We start from the raw sequence: 9,648 nt of genomic DNA, 5'->3' as shown, positions 1-9,648 counted from the left end.
TGGAACTCTTAGGATGTCAACAATTTTTTCTGGAATTTCCAAAATAAGGGTCGGTATTCTTTTATATATAGGCTACAGTAAAACAAACACACACAAAAAACAGCAACTTTTTTGCAGATTTTGTCGGAGGCCAATCAAGCAACTTTCTTTGCCTTATATTGAAACGTGCGTTGGTCATGTTGGTGTTCAATTGATCAGCGGCGTGGTCAAAAAGTTACTTCAGACCTGCTCACTATTATCATGATTATTAATATACATAAAGTAAACAAATCAGTCACTGACACACGGAAACCACGTAGCAAACCGAATTGACACGCCGTTGAAAATAATTACAAACACGCTACGACACGCATTTATACTATCGATATTTACTTCCACAAACATTACAAGTAAAATATATATTTAGCTATTTGAAGTAATGATTTGGCATCCACATACAACACAAAATAGATATACAAATACAATCAATGGACTAGACTATGCCATAGTCGAATTTTATTAAACATATGTTATTATTAGTCATGATGAACCCATTTCGTTGAACTCAAAATTATACTGATGATGTTTATTAAAATTAAAGTAATCAATAGTAAAATGGTCATAAAGAGTTAAAAATATCAGATAATTAGTGACAATAAAAGTATAACTGAATGCAACATTATCTTGCATAATTATAATGGCTCACTTTAATACTGAACAATTCTGATTTTGGAATCTACCAGTTTATTGATAGCGAACCACGAAAACACTTTGGAAGCTAACAAACAGAGTGAGTACGGTGACTGAAAAGATCAGATACAGATGTGAAAATCTATCAGTTGCACACAAATCAATATAAATCAAGAGTTTTATGCTTAAATGTAATGGCCAGAGTATGCAAAATGGGCAAGTGCACTACGGAGAAGTCTATCACTGGACAGACATCTATTTCGCAGAGTGAACACTACTACGTACAAAGTTTTCGTTGTTGTTTTTATGTGTATCGTTTTGGATGCTACAGGATCTGTGGTATGTATTCTCTACATCTTCGATCTCTTACTACATCACCGGGCTACATCAATACTTGTGGTGGATTCAAGTTTATCATTTTCAGTATTGCATGACAATATTTTCCCCGGGGCACTCCCACTTTGGAGGTGACGAGTATATAGGGCCGTTAAGACCCCCTTCAGCACCGCTGTCACCCAAAGACCCCTTTTTTTAATGATCACATGCTCTGTCACCCAAAGACCCCTTATTTTCCCTTTTGATCTGTCACCCACAGACCATAATCCATTTGACTGATTTTGTTACTTCTTTTAAAATAACAAAGCCATTTGAAGCCATATAGAACTAGAAATTCAATTTTCGAGGCTCTCACCCAAAGACCCAATTTATAAAAAGGTCAATTTTGCCCCCCCAATAATTAGATCCAAACGTTCCGTCTGCCACCCCATGGCCCCATATTTTGTACATTTTGCTCTCACCGAATGCCAAAAATTATGCTTTCACCCAATGGCCCCATATTTTTAATATTTTGCTCTCATGAAAACTGTGAAATTGCCAGCCCTAACAATTTTATATTGATGTGCCACTTCCCACCCCCTCCGGGTTTTTTTTCATATACCATGTTGTAAACATGACTAACATGATTAAGCAGAATACTATATACTTTACAGAGGATGACTTACAAAATACTGATAACGATTGTAACTCGCCATTTTTGCCCAGTATTTCCAGGATCTGTGTTCAGGATCTGTGTACAGGGTGGTCCAAAAAGAACTTGGAGGGCAATTTGAAAGGTTAATTTCTTGAAGTTTAAAGCAGCTATTCCCAAAACCTTTATATATTCTAAATATCTTTCTAAGAATATGTGGTGAAAAAAATTAAAGAAAAAGAAGTTAAATTAACAAATGGTGGTTCTTTAATACGCCAGAGGGTCCAAAATCACTTTGTCCATTCCTTCTTCTTCTTCTTCTAAAATCAGGGTTTCAAAATTCGTATTATTTCGCTTTTGCTTGCTTTGTCATTGAAACAGACATTGTAAGTCGGTTCCTCGTAATCATTGTTGATGAGTTTCCATGGATTTAATACAAAAGGAATACTAAAGAGTATAAACAAAGTAAGTTGTCAAGGAAGTATGTAAATAAACACGACTTGAAAAACCTGGCAATCAGGAATAATAGGCCTATTATTAGTCGAGGAAAGAAAAAACGCTGATGTGCAAAACAAATGATATCAAAATAAAGAAGGATGTTACATCACTGATCTCCAGCAGTCTATAAATGAACGATACTTTGTTATTGGTCCAAAATATTGGCCTCTATGACAAATAATATTGATAACAAAGTCATGCACGACCATGGTAAGGCCAAAAAAAATAATGGTTTGTCTCAAAGCTCACGAGTGGTTTGAAAACAAATGTGAAATGCGATTTTTTCCCCGAATTTTTCATGGTATTTGGAGAAAAATATCTGAATTTCACCGAATTTTTTGGAAAAACTAAAAACTCACGATTTTACAAATGTGCACGCGAGCTAGACAAACATTTTTTTTTTGGCCTAAGTGAAATCGGTTATTGCAGAGGAATAAGGAATGTGCAACAGTGTTGGACATCGCAAATGAGATCTTAGCAGCACAGTCCGTTAACATATTTAGCCCAACATCAATTTTGCTATACGAGAATTTCCCCACATTGATCTAAAAGAGCTAAGGATACACCGATTTATATATTTTTATTTAAAAAAAATAAATAAATTTAAAAAAATAAAAAAATAAAGACAACCCAAATTGTTTAAATCAAAGAGGATGTCCTGTTGCGCTGTTGCAGCATTCTTACTGTTTTATTTGATAATTTCAAGTTTGCGAGCATTTAGAATGAATTATATATACATATATTATCAGCATTTTTATTCATGACTAGCTTTCCATAAGACCGAATAATGACAATAAGCATGATAAGTTTTCACTTCTTTTATTAGCACGGGTCAGATTTAGTTCACAATCAGCACAAAGAACCCAAAACTTCCAAGTTCAAACTATTTTTATATATTTTTGTATAATATATTATATGATGCGAAAAAGTTCCGTGTGACCCCATTTATTTTATGTGCTTTTGACTTCAACATATATGTTATTTTTTCGTATTATAGTTTTCACAGCAGTATAACATGAGTTTGCAATAACACCGTTTCAGTGGACCGTTAAGATAGTGACCAGGCATTTTGATGCTTAATGAAAGTACCTGCATGGATGGAGTCTTTTCTTCCATTAGTCATCTTTTTATAGTTAGGGATGTTATTTATAATTTACGGCATGTCTTACCTTCACTACATCCGTAATGTTAACACATTTTTGACGTAAGTTTGACGTAAAAAAGAACCAAAGTGCACAAAAAACCCAACAACAACAACAACTTGTTATCCCTTTCTGTGGACGTGTAAATAGACACAATTATATAAAGTTTATAATATATAGTTCTAACTATTCTATTTTAGTCATGGGAACTCAAACAGCAACCTACTTTTGTCCTGTCCCGAAGTACAATTATTGTACAACTTTCACTGCAAAAAAAATGTACAACGCACATTATACGCACACCCCACATCCTCCGCACAAAATCAATTTCAAATAATCTTGCCAAGTTACCAAGAACATTAGCGGCGGACTCGGACTGCATTCTTGAATTACCCGGCCATTTTGCAAGATCAATAGATAATAGATGGACAAAGAATTCTTAGAATGTCACAAAATGGAAGCCTTGGCTGGGCTTCCACACCAAGGCAGACAGAAAGTCAGATGGAGGGATGAGATAGCAAGTTTCATAAGGATCTTTGGTGCCAACTCAGGGAGGCTTTCGCCCTGCAGTGGACTTTTAAGCCCACTGAAGGGCGAAAGCCTCCCTGACTGATGATGATGATGATGATGATGATGATGATGATGATGATGACGGCTGATGATGATGATGATAATGATGATGAAACCTAACCTTTCATCAATCTATCTGACGATGAGATACCTCCTCAATTTGAGGATTGTCGTACTTGGGGTGCAAAGGTGCTGGATCACGGGAACAAATAATAAGCGAAAGGTGCCAAACAAAACTGGTGCTTGAGAGTGCGAGTAAAAAGCCTGACGGAGCTGGTTAACGGAGGGTTAGTGCTTCAAGCGGGTCCTGAAGATCTCCAGGGACTGGGCTGTGACCACTGATGCTGGTAGCGTGTTCCAAATACTGCAGATGGCACTTGGAGTTGTGCTGGAAGGATTGGATCTGCAGTGCTGTTGCTTGAACTGGTTGATTCGTTTGATGGGAAAAGATATGGTTGAGCAGCTGGTATGGCAACCAGGCCGCGGATGATTCTGTACAGCATGATAACTTTGCTGATGTGTGCCCGATCATGCAGGGATTGCTATTGGAGACTAGCCAGCATCTGTGTTACGCTGTGTCTTTGGTTGTAGTCAGACTTCACAAGACGGAACGTCTTTGGACCATGTCAATCTGGGACACCTGATCTTTTGTATACGGGTCCCATATCGAGGGAGCAAACTCTAGCGCAATAAGTCTTATAATGCCTGCTCCTTAGGTGGACACTTCCTCAGATTACGACGTAAAAAACCAATGGTGCTATTACTATTCTTAGAGATGTTACTGACGTGTGGTTTCCAACTCAGATTGCGATGTATGGTAAAGCCGAGATAGTTGGTCTCATCTACAGTAGGCCTACGCAGTGCTGACCCATGAATTTCATACTGGGTTCTACCAAGGATGTTATTTCTTTTGTTTTATATTATCAGGACTTCACATTTGTCGGCGTTGAAGGACATCAGCCATTTCTTCTCCCACTCTTGAAGGGGGGGAATCAGTCATACGCCCGTACCTTACACTCCTAAACAGACTCCGGGGGAAATGACCAACCTGCCCCCCTCCCCCACTTTCAATTCGTCTTAGCTGCGCACGCCACTGGGTCATTCTGAATGGAGATATGATCTTGTGACTCGATGGTTACAGGAGGCAGTCGTCGGCAAAGGCACACACACTTGATGACACGTGCTCTGGTAGGTCATTTATAAACACTAGGAACAGCAGGGGCCCAAGACAGTACCCTGGGGTACCCCTGATGTAACGTTTGCCAGGCTGCTCTTCTTCCCCTTGATGGTGAGTTGTTGGCCCGGGTTGTTGGGTATACGTCCTGCCAGAAAATCGCGAATCCAAGAGTGTAGATGACCACGGACTCCATATTGGTGAAACTTCTGGAGAAGGCGTTCATGCAGGACTCGATCGAAAGCTTTCAAGAAATCAAGGAGGATGGTATCAATGTGGTGTTTGTCACGAAGTCCTTCAGCCAAGTCATTGATGGTTAACAACAGCTGTGACTCGCAGGATCGCCTCTTCCTGAATCCAAATTGGGTTTCTGCCAGAAGATCATGGTTGTCCAGGTGATGAATTATTTGGCTGTGAATGATGTGCTCGATGGTTTTGCAAACAATGGATGTGAGTGATATTGGCCGGTAATTCTCAGGCTTATGATTATCACCCTTTTAAAGATGGGGTTATTGACTTCCACTCACTCGGGATCCTTCCCTTTACATGGTTTTCTTCAGTTTTTTGTACCGTAAAATGGGGTAACTTCGGTCAGCGGGGTAACTTTGGTCGGTCAAATATATTTTTTTAAATGGTCATATTTTCGTACAGCAATATTGTTTTTAGTCATATTTGGTGTCAATTTGTTAAGAAATATGTTTGGAAGAAATAATAGTCGCTCATGTGTAATTTCCTTGAAATTTACGAAAAAAGCGGGATTTTTGACCAAAAATCTGCATTTTTTTTACATTTATAAAAAAAAAAAAAAAAATCGATATTTGTGAGTAAGGATGTGTGTTTGATTAATTTTGTAAGGTGTCAAATGTCACAAAAAACAACAACTTGCCCATATTCAGTGAAGATCAATTTTTTTATTTTTTTTCCTTCGTGGAATGTAATACTGTGACCAAAGTTGCCCCAAAGGCGGGGTAACTTTGGTCAGGTCATTTTTAACCCCTAGGGCACCCTTACAAAATTATTAAAAATCTTTTTCAACTTCAAGGTGTAGAAGGGAACCCTAATGTCACAAAAAAGAGTTAATTAGAAATATAATTGGTTTTGTTTGGAAGCAGTGGTTTAAAAACTCTGAAAAGTGCCCAAAGTTACTCCATTTTACGGTATTGAATCCAATCACTCTGCTTTTTTGACTTCCTGTCCTTTGTGTAAGCTTTTTTTCTTCTAGACAAACTTTTGAGGTGACGATTAATCCAAGGTTGACTAAATCTGGTGGTGGACAACTTAGATGGAACAATAGCGTCCAAGATTTGGTGCAGCTCAGTGGTGATTTGAGTCCATGAGTCAGTAACTGGTGTGTCAACTGAGTTGGGAGAGTGGAACAAGTGGGCATAACTCGTTCAGCTTTGACTTGATACAGTTCATGTCAGATTTTTTCAAAGCAATATTTGGCGACGAACTGGATTTTGCCGCCACGCACGAATGTCGGATATGGCGAGGGCCATGCATCTCATGGTCACTCACTCCGGGTAGGGGAATACATTTATTGACAATTAAGTTTTGGTCTATGTGTCAGGAACAAATCCAAGGTGTTGGTAAGCCTTGTTGGGAAGTCAACCATTTGGTTGAGACCAAGGTCATTAAAAGTAGAGATGAAGCAGTTATCTAATTGCTACAGTATACTGATGGCTGACGATCGTCTCATTAACCCATATCTGGAAGGTTAAAACTCTTCTAACCCAAACGGTGGCAGAAGAATTGCAGGAGACAACTTGACGAATGGACTGACACAAATTCTGAGCATAAGCAAGATCGTTCTTTGGTGGTCTGTAGGCTGATAAAATGATGAGAGGCTGTTCTTTAACCATCTCAACTTTGGTGACAACTAGCTCACTGTTGCCTTCAATCATGATTTCACCATCGACGAGATCAGATTTGGTGGCAAGTAAGACACCTAGTACCTCCCCATCCATCATGGCCATCCTTTCTGATTGGGGGGTTGTTGCCAGGAGGCATCATTTCACCACTTAGAATGGATGGTTTGAGCCAAGTTTGAATGGCAATTATAATGTCTGATTGGCAACTATCCACGGCCTCTGCTTTTTGGGCATTCGTGCTCTATAGCTGTAGATTAATTGAAAGGACTTTCAAAGGCCTAGAACTTAACATTTACTCTCCTACTACCTGGTCTTTTTATAGGAGAAGATTGTTTGAGATGGGGATAATGACTGGTTCAGAGTTGATAGATACATTGCTGCGCGGCTTGTATCATCTTGTATATAGGCCCTAGATGTAGCAGATGTGAACGAATCCACATTGGTAAAGGTGTCCAAATCTAGGATGGAGGATGAATAATTAGGAGTAGGCCTATTACAGAGGACATGCCCACTCTCTAAATTCCTAAGATTTAAAAATAAGTCTAAGAGACTTGTTAGAATGACAAAACCTTTCAGAGACTTAAAATTCAAATCTTTATTAGAGTAAAATTTAAATCCATTAGATTTGAATTTTAAGTCTTTTCAAGGTTTTGTCCTTCTAATAAGTCCCTGGAATTTAGAGAGATACAGCCTAGAAAAAAAGTCTGTTTACTATTTGCAAATAAATATTCCAAGATTGTTGTAAAAGTAAAGCCTTTCTAGTAAAACATTTTTATTTTTTAATAAAAATAGGGTTTATATCCTCTATAACCCACATTCGGGTTTTTCCGTAACAAAAGGTCATGAAAGGCTCAAAAGAAGCAGACCTGGACCAGGAGCCACACATTTGGAAAAAGCAGCTCCTGGTCCTGAGATAATCTAGTGAACCAGGGCCTACATATTAAATACAAGAGCCTGGTTCGTATGATTTTGGTGTGGACAGGAGCCAAAATGTTATCCATTGGGTAAATGGCTCCTGGGTGCCTGGTTATTTTGAAACTTGCTTACAGTATTTCTTTCCTCAACTTGAATAAGTTCCTTTGTCTGATCCGGTCATACAGGATAAACCAAAGAGGTTTTAAATAGAAATAGAGTCGCAATAGATTATATAATCTTTTGTTCGTTTGATGCCGATTAGAAGTTGCGACAGGCTATTCATAAAAGTGGTACCATTGTTTCGAATAAAGGGGTTCCGCCATTAAATTGGTCACTGATCCGGCATCATATTAACGCTCTACACAACAGGCGAGTATCAATAAGTGACCACACTACAGTCATGTGTAAGGGCAGTCATGTGTAAAGTGGTACCATTGTACTCACGTATCCCAAATGTGTGCTTGTGTGGGTCTGAAGTCTATAAGGAGGCTTTAGCTGTCGATGCAATCATCTTTACCACCCACCTGACGTTAGGCGTTTCATTTAAATAAATTGAATGCTCTCGCTGATCGATTACACATTAGAATGTATGAAGGCTGCCATGTCCAGTCCATAGGCCCTATATCTATATTACACTATAATGGTAATAGCTATACGTATACATGTAAGTATAAGTATAGGCCTACAGCCTGTCTCAAAAAAAATTGTGCAAGTGAAAAGCGTCCTCTGTGGCAATTAGAAAACACCGTTGTGACATAATGATTACATCGACGTCAAGGGCATAATCTTAGCTCTCAAATGCCGTTTAGTCTGTTCAATTTGCTTGTTTTAATCTCGAGATATGCTTACTTAACAACGAAAGGGCAAAATCACAATTGTGCCACTTTTACTAGGGAAGAGGTCTGTACATGTAAATCGATGATAGCATCAAGTTTATCAAGAGTTCCTTCGTGAAAACAAAAGAATGCATCAATTACACAACAATACAAAATTGTTTTTAATGTTTTATCATGATAAAGGTATAATGATTCTCTTTTTCTTCTTACGACAAACTAAACGATAAATATTTCACATTCTGCTGTAAAATTAAATACATGTGCATGTCAATGATTTTACCATGGTAAATACTGTTCTTTTGTCATTCAAGACATGTTAAAATACAAACAAATATTACACACTTATGGGTTAATGAACTTTGACCAGTTCATGAAATTTGACAAATTAATGAAATTAGACAAAATATTGCACGCGTTGGTGTTGATGCGTCTAATGCACGAGCCCCGAAGGGAGGAGTGCATTAGACGCATCAACATCAGCTATCATTGATTTACATGTACAGCCCTATTCCTAGTAAAAGTGGCACAATTGTGATTTTACCCTTTCGTTCTTAACTAAATATATCTCGAGATTAAAAAGAGCAAATTGAACAGAACAAACGGTATTTGAGAGCTAAGACTGTGCCCTTGACGTTGATCTAAGCATCATGACACAACGGTATTTTCTAATCGCCAAAGAGGGCGCTTTTCACTTGCACAATTCTTTTTGAGACAGGCTGTATAAAGGTTGTTTTTAAGAAATTTCCATTTAATTTTATTTTAAGAAGGAGATTGGTATAGAAATAGTGGCGTACCCAAAGAGGGGAGGGGGTTGGGGAGGGCAGATTCACCTCTGTGAAAAGTCTTGGGAGGGGAAGAGGGGAGGAGGGGATATGGAGAATGAGAGAGGGCGGGAGGAAGGGAGAAATAAAAAGATATAATAAAGACAAGTAGATAAATAGAAATATAAGGAAAATGATGGGAATGAGAGAGGGAGGGTGAGAGGGGACAATGAGAGCGAGGGAGT

This window comes from Amphiura filiformis, chromosome 3 (assembly GCF_039555335.1).
Source record: "Amphiura filiformis chromosome 3, Afil_fr2py, whole genome shotgun sequence".
Taxonomy (NCBI): Eukaryota; Metazoa; Echinodermata; class Ophiuroidea; order Amphilepidida; family Amphiuridae; genus Amphiura; species Amphiura filiformis.
This window is presented reverse-complemented; position numbering follows the sequence as displayed.